This window comes from Pimephales promelas, chromosome 5 (genome assembly GCF_988280905.1).
Source record: "Pimephales promelas chromosome 5, fPimPro1.hap1.1, whole genome shotgun sequence".
Classification (NCBI taxonomy): domain Eukaryota; kingdom Metazoa; phylum Chordata; class Actinopteri; order Cypriniformes; family Leuciscidae; genus Pimephales; species Pimephales promelas.
This window is the reverse complement of record NC_142773.1, coordinates 35297496-35308272: the sequence shown is the minus strand read 5'-3', so window position 1 is coordinate 35308272 and position 10777 is coordinate 35297496. Positions and strand designations below refer to the sequence as shown.

Below are 10777 nucleotides of genomic sequence, written 5' to 3'. Positions count from 1 at the left end.
TTGTGGCGGTACTGTCTGCAATGGAAAATGGAACGAAAAGCGAGCTGAGTCGAGTCGAGCTGGTACTGGTAATGGAAAAGCGCCATTAGCGTCTAAAACAGTGCACAATAACATTCTAATTATAATTGCATGCTGCATTTATGTCGTCTGTTGCTTTAAATGCTCAAGCTCTTTAAATTCAGATGGATTCTGTTTGGCTGTTTTATCATTCATAAGCTGGAAAAAATGTTGTGAAAGGGATTCCAATGTTATAATTTCCCAATTGTTATAGATGTAGTGTGCTATTTTTTTACATTTAGAATTATTTTTAAAACTATATGGTTATCGCTACCATTCCATTTATCTTAATTGGTGCGAACTGGCCTTAAAACTCTAATTCTGATTTCATGGTCTATATAACCTTGCAGAACTTAAAAAGAAAGATCACTGAGTGAGAATCCTCAAATGAAACACTCATTAAGTCATTCGTTTGACTTCCCTGCAAAGGTTAGTAGACACGAAGGCCACAGTAAAGTGCTGTTTTGAGGAGCACTTCTGGTTTAGGATTATTGAGCCACTTGTCAATTGCTGTAGTCACCTCATGAGTGAGTTTTCACACTCAGTAGAGCAGTGAGCTCTCCTCTGACAAATCATGACCCATTCAGTTGGAAAAAGCATCACCTACTCAGTGCTAAAAGTGCAAAGTTCTACAAAGCAGGGTATCAAGGTCCAAAATTGTGTGAATGACTTCATCCACTAGATGAACTGTTGAACTTGAGATAAAAAGAGCAGAATGTTCAAAGAAAAGTCAAAAGAGATATATATAGAGAGATGACGAACAAAGATTACTGATCAAGGTTGAACTTTATTTTACAGTATGTGCACTTACATGTACTTAGAGAGAAAGTACTGGTTAAAATAAGGTAACTACATCGGTTAAGGTCAGGTTTTTGGGGTAGGTTTAGGGTTATTTGTTATTACCAATAATTACAATTACTGTAACAACTATAATAAGGGGAACAGGCAAAGTATTAATATGCTCTACAGGTAATCAGTCATGAAACTCTAAAGGGCGCAGGCTACTTTACATGCAATCACAACATTAGCGCATTTTACAAGCTGGTTGGCCTCTGCTGACTCTGTAGCTCGCCCAACATTCAACCCGAAAAGAGTCATATAACCATTGTAATAACTTCGAAGCTATTTAGTTAAGGTGATAAAACTACATACATAGTGCTGCTTTAGTCCAAGCGTGAGATATTTAGTTTTCTTGCCATCTAGAACAATTATTCAGTCATCCAGGTGAAGAAAAAACTACAAAAAGCTGTAAAACTGATGGATGTTCATCACATCCGTGTAGAAATGGGAATAGGAACCATGCAAGACATTTTCCACCAGTCATTTGTGCAGCAATCATAGTCCAAGACATTATTTTCCTCTCTTATGTCTTGTGATATAAAATGTCTGGGTAGAATCAGGATATGATGACATTGCCCCTGAGGCTGACCCTTCCCAATTAGACAAAGGAGATAAAAAAGGAAGGATGGGAGAGGAGGAAGGAAGAAAGGAAGGGAGGAAGGGGGAAAACACATTTTGAGTATCAGTGAATTGTGTTTTATAGAAAACCAATTTAAATCCTTCAATATACAGCAATATTCAGGGGATATGCAAGATGACTAGAACGCCAAAGTATTCATTTGAGTGTCCAGTATGCTATTTATAAAAAAGAGAGATGAACACGGTCAATAAACAGATCCAACAGATATAAAATAATAAGACCAATATAAAACAGTAGATCCAACAGAAAACAAATAGAAAGTCTTGGCAATAATTCAACTTTCTCTTTGGTGTCATAACTTCTGTACCACATTGAACATAGCTTTCATAGATTTGATACCACATTAAAAGTTTGATGATAGAGTGTTATAATACTATTAAACAGTAAAATCAACATGAGATCTGACTGCAGGAGCTTCAGCTTCTGTTTTTTTGTCAAGTGCCTTCGGAAGACAAGAGTTCATTGCAAGATAATATCGGTGTTGGGTAGAGTGTAGTATAATCCACTTTGAAACTAGTTTTATTCATCCCACACATAATTTCAAGCTCAATACAGTCAAGCTATTGAAAGCATAATTACTATAGCTTTGCCTATATGCTAGAAGCGACTACTGTAAATAAAGTAAGAAGCTACTTAAGGGGAATGATGATATATTTTTGTAGAAAAGAAATAAGAAGAAATTAGAAAAGTATAATCTTTAAATGCATGCAAACAATAGCAACCCATGTGTCACTCAAAGCAAAGACAGACAGATTGATGGTGGTTGCATCAGGACTTGAAGAGGCTTTATGCATTTTTTAAGTGTGAACATAAATAACAAGCGAAGAAAGTGGTCATGGATAAAGAGTGCAGTCAAAGGTGAGCCATGCTGAGGGGAACAGTGACAGGTGGGTAAAAAAGATATGGGAAGGGGTCGGCCCATCTGTCATCTTTAGATGGCTCAGCTGTTCCAGGGGCTGATGATCCTTCTCTCAAATCCCACTCCAGTTGAGAACTTGGCATCTGGACAGGGATGGGAAGGGGTGAGGCAGTGGTTCCTCCATGATACCCTATGACTAAAAACAGGGTGCGTTCCATTCGACCGTAAGTGGACTGCGAAGTGGACTTCACAGGGTATTTCGCCATCTTAAGTGTTCCATCGTTCGAATTACATCGCCATCGTTCGAATTCCAATTCGAACGAAACGAACTTGTTCAGTTCGAAGGGCACTGCAAATGGCACAATAAGGGAACATCAATACATCACTTCACAGGAAGTCAGTGAAGTCCACTTCAACTGATATACCGTGTTCAGGGAGTAGGGAGCAGTGAACACTAGTGCGTAGGGACCCTGTCGAATGGAACGCACCTACAGTAGGTTAAAGCTTACTCTTGTACACTTGATCTGTAGCATACTTTTAAAAAGAGCACTCATTACAGAAATAATATTAAACTTAACTTTAAACGTGTAAAAAAAATGGTCTCAGACTTAATTGCATGTTAGTTTACATTTATATTAAATATTACTTTTTAAATTTATTTTCACCATCTTCAGAACATGTTTATGGCCCTGTTTCACAGACAGGGCTTGGATTAAGCCAGGGTTAGGCCTTAGTTTAATTAGGACATTTTATAGCTTTTATAAACATGCATTAGAAAAAAAAACATTACTGTGTGCATCTAGAGACAAAGCAATGGCAGTGGCATATAACTTGTATGGCATATATAGCGTCTTACGTCATCAGCATCACCAAACGCGGCTTGACAATATACCGTACAAATTTTCAATGTTCAGTTTCAGCCCTGAGTCTTATTTATGACTACGGCGGTCTGTTTTAAATGGTGGGTTCATCTCATCTCCAAACGATGTAATTTCGACAATGTTCGTTTTAGGTCTGGAGTATTGAATTCTGTATTGTGAAAAAATAGTTCCTTTTTTTGCACAATCAAATATACTTAAGTAGATCTTTAGTTAGACATCAGCACTATTTCTGGATAACTAAAGTGCATTAAGTGCAAAATTAGTTGTTCAAATTTAGCAGACTTTAAGTATACCAATTTAGTAAACAGTACAAGTGCAGGGTATTTATATTAACCCTTGTGCTGCATTAGATTTTTAACACCGTTGAGTGCATTAAGGACCAAAAATGGCCACATATTAAACATTGCCTAAAATATTATATATTATTATTATTTTCCACTTTTACCAAGTTAAATCTTTTAACCAGCATCAGTCCTCATCATAACTACCAAAAATGTATTCAATTTCAGGATTTTAACCCTTTAATTACCAGTTTTGTTTGCGAAACCATCGATTTGTATAAGAGGAAAAAACACAAAAATTCAATTATTTTCAATAAACTAAATGCAAAGAGAAAACTTTAGATTTGGATTATCACAGTCCCACTTTGCAAAAAATCCCACTTAGCACGTTAGAGACCAAAAATGGCCACCTATTAAACATTGCCTATTGCCTAAAATAAGGTGCATTTCCACCCATAGGGAATAAATATGTAGTGACGTCATCTGGTGGAATACACTATATAATGCAAATATAATGCTTTTGCTTCAAAATGAAAGGATGTTTGTGCAAAACAACGTTTTAATGGGTTTCAATGGGCCATTTTTGGTCTTTATGGTGCTGAGTGTTACTATTTGATCTACACAGTGTGTGTTATACATATTTTGCAAAATGGGATCACATTTTTTACATGTATCCAAAAAGTCACAATTTTGCCAAATTTCATACCATTTGCATTAAAACAGCCAAAATGGTCAAAGAAATTAAACCGCAAAAGACCAAAAATGTCCCTAATGCAGCATAAGGGTTAAGTATATATATGTAAATTTGTAGTATGCATAAAATGAATGTATTTAAAACATTGGTGTATTTATTTTTCTCTAGGGTATCTATCATGTTAATGCAACAACTACATAAATATCACAAACTGTCCATCAACACTATTTACATATATTATGAACAAATATCAATAATGTAACGAGTCAGATTGTTAAATCTAATCTTTGATATAATATTTTAGAGTTTCTCAGTGCAGAAATTCATTTTGGATTTAATTAGCCACTGAATCACTGTAAAGAAAGATGATCGGTGCATTTTCAAAGCAGTAACTTCTCTCTACATTTATGTGAAGATACTAATCCTCAGTATTATGGTAATCCTCTGACTGCATTAATGGTTTTAGAGGCATTATTCAATTATAGCCTTCACTCATTATAGCCACCATAAAATTGCTTTCAGAGCCGCTGAAACAACTGCGCACTGTCTCTAATGCAGAATGAAGATTAACAATGGTGTGCAATAGGCAGAGGGGCTTTGTACACTATAAATTACACAACATTTTGGCTGATATATGGTTTAATAGTAGCATCAGTGGCAAATCGAAACCTTTTTACAGGGTGGGGCATCACACTTGAACATGTATTAAAAATTGGTTCAGTTTATTGTGATTTATTCTGAGAATCAGAGACATGACCTTTTTCTTAGTATGAATCCCAAAGACCCCATACAAGTTTTAGCACTCATTCCCAGATTCCAGCTGTATGTCTGATGAGAACTTTGAAAATGTAAGAATCAGTCTGGCCAAGGAGCCATGGTTAATTATCACTTCACATGAAGCACCATGGGAGAGAAAATGCATGTACGTCTCCTATGCACATGCACACCAACTGAGGTTTTGGAAGATAATAAGGAATACGGATGTAACTAACATTACCTTTATGTCTTAGCTTTCTAAAAAACTAACAAATACTGATTGATTTATAAGATTATTATTTCGTTATCATTACATCTTTCGAAAGAATAATTAAGGGGAAAATGTCTCATACAGATCTCTTTTGTCATTTGGAGTAATAATGGCCGAATTAACTGTATGACATTTATAATTGGCCTAGAGAGTAAAATCTTAAGTAAATGCTCTGGAAAAGGCTTGTTTGATGGTGGTTATTACTTTAACATCAGGATAGCTTCTAAGAAGACCATCAAATGAACAACTGTAACATGACGGCTCGGGAAATGCGGGCTGAAGATAAATATTGCCTGAGCATGTTCATAATTACTGAGTGGAGACTAATACAATTAAGTATCCAGAGGGTAGTGTTCTACATAAATTAACATTAGATATAACACTTAGTCAAACACTACTAGGAAAATGAGATTATGAGGTAAATTATTTTTTTTCATTATTACATGGTTCACATTCGGTTTAAGATTGTGAAGATTATTCAAGGCCTGTTGACGGCAATATTTTGAATATTTATATTGTTCTGTTCAAAATGCCCTGGCTCTTCTAAGCTTTATAATGGCCGTTTCTGTCCATAAAAGTGCATCTATCAAACATCAACGTGCTCCACACGCCTCTGTGGTGTTAGCAAAGGCCTTCTGAAGTGAAGCGATGTATTTGTTTAAGAAAAATATCCATATTTAAAACTTTATAAAGTAAAATAACTAGCTTCTGGCCAAACAAACACTTCGACTTAAGTCTAAGTGCAAATTATGTGAGTAATGCAACGTACTGCTAGCCTGGATGCCAGCCCGAACTCCGCCCACAACATTTTTTGGTCGGAAAGTTTGGTCTGGACTCGATCCATTGAGGAGTAATTATGATCAGGCAAAAAAACGTTCAGGCCAATCAAATTGCCAGGGCGGGCTTTAAACGATGATGGACAGATGATCTGCAAGGACGTAATCATGTTATCAAAGAGCGCTTAACTGGTTTCCCTCAAAGATGACTGCATAAATCGACAGTGCATTAATTTTAATAGACGAACCGAGAACTGCAATCAAGGCATTTGTCGATCGGAAAGATTTTTTGCCGTCCTTCCTACATGATTCGGCAAAAGTGTAACTTATCAGCTGGCTCTGACGGTCGCTAAGAAGATGGGACGTAATGAAAAGCCTGTGGTCGTTGTGATTTCTCATTTGGTCGCACTCATGGAGGATCAAGTAAAAGAAGCAAAACTCGTTATTTAACTTCTAAAATAAGTAAGTTCTACAGTTTGTATGCAAAGTAGTTGACTTACTGCGTTGCTCTGATTGGCTGTAGGTTTACCAACTATCCAATTGAGTGCAGAGTTTTTTTTTTCCTGGTTCGTTTAAGACACGCGTCATAATCAAAGCCCTACGGAGCAGTTTCAGACTCATATTAGACAAGAATATGAGTATGACGAAGTCAGGCTAATGTACTGCTGATATTTAGGCTACTTCTGACGTCACAAGTTGTGCTTTAGGCGTAAGTAGACTACGTATGGCTGTTTGGCCAGAAGCTAGAATTTTAATTGTAACGACTTCAAAGCAGAAATGGTCAGTCAATGCCATTTTTTTTATGCGAGTCAGATTGTATTCATCTGAAAGAAGAATGTCATATACATGGATGACTTGAGGGTGACTAAATCATGGGCTAATTTTCATTTTTGGGTGAACTATCCCTTTAATTTTGTAGATGCTAACTTACATTTTTGCAAGTCACTTAACATCCTAAGAGTAATGACCGTAATGGCAGATGGCAAATGTTTTTATGTCTTTACTTCCTGCTGCATTTACATCAATATATTCAAAGTATATCTATATGAATATACGTAGCAATCATGCAGAGTAGCATGATAGCATCACTGTTGATATCCATCTTTGTCCTCCATGGCATGGAGGAGTCTTCACCAGGAGCTTTGCTGGTGCCAATGGCCCTACCAAAGGCCAAGCACCCTGTTGTGGGATCATTCCACTGCCACTGCGATCCATCAGTCAACAGAAGAGCAATGGCCACATCAGGTTTCATCACATCAAATCAGGCCCCCAGTGCTCCACACCCGACTGTAACTTCTTTAATATTCAGGAAATGAGCAGTCTCAGCTATCACATACTGACAGACACATGCTGCAAGCAGTCAAAAAAGTTTAATCTCATTATATGCTAGCATGGATGAGTCAAACCGCCTGGCTTCAGATGCCCGAAGAGGCCCTTCAGATATGAGTGCATCTGCTCTATGAGTCCTGGATGCTGTGAAGTGCAGCCGCTCAGATCTGGCTGTACCTTCAGCCTCAAGGCATCCTCTAGAGGTCACAGGACTCAAGGAGCAAATGTCAAAGACAGGAACGTGATGCATTTGTCAGAGCGCCTGAAGTTAATGGGAAGTCCCGATTCTCTTCTCATGCTCCAAGTACACAGAAAGTCAAATGTCTTGATGGAACTTACGCTCCCACTTTATATTACTGTAGGTGTCCTTAACTATTAATGTACTAACATTTAACTTAATCATTTGATACAATGCACGTATTGTGTATAAAATGGTATAGGGATTTATATAATAAGCATGCTAGGAAATATGGTGTACAAGCTGGCTATCTAGAGAGCATGGTGAATGTTTATAGTTATCAATAAATGGGATGCTAAATATAATTTTGGCTAACACGATTTTCCCATTTGATAGGCAAGAATAAACCTGGTGTCCTCCACAGTTTCTGTTCTTTCCAACAACGTTTCACTTAAATGTGACGAACTCGTACTACCCTATATCTCACGACCAATTCGTACGAATTCGTACGAGTGATTAAAAAGTGGCTAATTCGTATAATTCATACGAATTCATACAATTTGTCCAAACCCGTGTGATGGGTAGGTTTAGGGGCGGAGTCAGGGGTAGGTCATTCGTTCGAATTCATACGAATTGGCCAATTCGTAAAATATGTACGATTTAGCAAAAACGTACTAATTCATACGAGTGAGGTCGTACGAATTGTTACGAATTAGCCAACTCGTAAAATTCGTACAAATTCTCGTGAGATCGGGTTGACTCGTAAACACGACTTCAGAAATGGGAAGTTGGAAATTTTCGATATATATATATATGCCTACATGTAATTAGGCCTACACCACACATTTTTTTCTTGTTCAAGAAGCCATTTCATAATAGGGAAGAAAAAACTATTGCAACTTCTGTTTAATGCCAACTTTAAGAGGAAGCTTTACTGTATATACCACATGCTAAAGTGGCTCATATGTTTAGTGATTTCACCCCAAAAAGTCTTGGACAGAATACAGTAGAGCTGACTGGACTCACAAGCCTCATTAGTGTCTGGTAAAAAAGAATGGATGCATCTAAAGCTGCTCTATGAGTGTGACGAACTCAGAAATGAGTTTCGATTGAAACACAAAGAACATAACCTTTTGTGTGGAATTAACCCTTTAACCCAACAAAACACACGTCTTCTATTGAATATGTGTTCACTGGAATGCTATCCATTACCAGCAAGTCAACATGAGAGAGCAGTTCTGATGGGACCCTTATAAGAAATTAATGAGGCAGGATTTGAAAGTGCCCGAGGCTGTAGGCGCACACTATGGCAAAATGATTTCAGGCAATTCCTTGTTTTCAATAAGTAATGACCAGTCTTCTCCTTTTATTTACTGCAGGAGACAGGTTTAACAGACTTTATGAGAGCCCTGAAGCCGCATGTGCTTGGAAAGAGAAGAGCAAAACTGACATGTAGCAATTAGCAATGTTTCACATGATCACAAATGAGGGAATCTCAACATATTAGTGAGCTATCACAACCTTTACACGTTAACGCCAGACCTCATTTTCACTTGAGTAGAGTAACAAAGTTAGGCCTAATCTATTCTGACATCATGACAACCCTAAAACAAGCTGCCCCACATGCACCTTCTTGATCAAATAAAGACAATTACAAAGGAGAGTTACAGTGGTTGTTAAACCAACATCGTTTTAGTTGTCAAGAAGTCATTGGCAGAATGAGACATTTTGAATCAAATTCAAATACATTAAACTTTTTACTGTGTTAGTCTTTACTTTTCAACGAAACTACTTTAGAAAGAAAGATCAAATATTGCATAACATTTTCTCTCAAAGATACATCTGGAGCTGAAAAGCCTGTTTTGAATCTTTCCAGTGCATTCTCCTCTCCCTCCATGTCTGGTTTTGATAAGCTCATAAGTGCATTTCAGAGAACGCAGGCATCCTCTGCAGCATTCCAGTAACTGGTCTCTATGAGGTCAATTAGCCATAATGGTCCACTAATGTGGTTTACTTGAATTGTAATTGGATTTGGATAAGCCAGTGGTCTCTATAATGTCCTGTATGCATGGATAAAAATGCATGTCAATTACTACAGTTACTCTCATTACATATGACATCGTCTCGAGATGCAACGAGAAACCTCTGGGCTTCAAATGTCGCGAAACATCTAAATGAAAGTATGCACATGTTTGATTAAGTAACATCCCAACAATAAAAAGAAATAGAACTAGCACATTAATTAATTCTCAGCAACATTAGCAGTTCCCATTTCAACAAATAACTTGGCCTTTATTGTTGGAGCTGATACTGGGAACATATTCAACTCCTGTTGTTCTGCGGCAGACGATTAAAACAACAGCTCTAAGAAAGATTTTCTTCCTCCCCAGCTGTGGAATAAACATTCCTGCATTAAAGGAAACAGCATTCCCTCTGAGACTAGATTGATTTTAAACACTCTCTGACCATCCACTCGCTGTGATGCAGGCAATTTTTTGTATATCTTCAGTTGTTTCATTATGCTAATGAAAATACCCATCAGAGGCTCAGAAACACAACACAAAAGCTTAACTGCAGTATTATTCAGAATGGAACGCAAAGACATTTGTGAAAATTAAAATCCAAATACACGTTAAGAGCTGTTTACACATATGAATGTGTGTTCGTCAACATTTATTCAAGGAAAGGAAAGATTTAGAAAGAATCTTCCCAGATTTCATGTTCTCACACAGTTTCTAGTGGTGAGTGTGCCATTTTTTCAACGTTAAAACGCATTCCTATCCAGGCGTAATGTGCAGAGACAACTATAAGTAAGCCATTCGGCGGTTGTTTACCCTGAAGAGTGTGATACTGTGGCTTCGTTGAGCTTTCATCATCACCCTGTTTGACATGTCAACTTCTGGCTTAACCAATGGTGTTACTTTGTGGTTGGACTGTGTGTGGTTTGTCCAAACAATGCAGGATTTGGGGAGTGTTTCAAACCTTATAAACCCTTATTTAAAAAATTCAGCTTAGTACCGCTAATGGGACAGAAATGAAACACCTCAGTTTAAGTAATGCAGCATTGAAACTCAGCAGCTGAGTGGACCATTATGTGCCCTGACACTTAGAAACAAGCCACTGCAGATGTAAAATTCATACATACTTGACTGTAAGTCTGTGCCAGTTTCTACTGCTACAATGTGAAATAAGGTAAGAAATTAGAAATATTATCT

The 10777-nt window shown here is 37.3% G+C and overlaps 1 long non-coding RNA gene across 1 annotated transcript in view; it reads right to left on the bottom strand.

Moving 5' to 3' along the window:
* Window positions 1-861: 861 nt before the first annotated feature.
* Window positions 862-10777, bottom strand: part of LOC148981479 (uncharacterized) — a 74382-nt gene continuing 64466 nt past the window's right edge. The window contains exon 5 of the long non-coding RNA XR_016168572.1: window positions 862-2866. This is a non-coding gene — a long non-coding RNA (uncharacterized LOC148981479). The remainder of the gene's footprint in view (window positions 2867-10777) is intronic.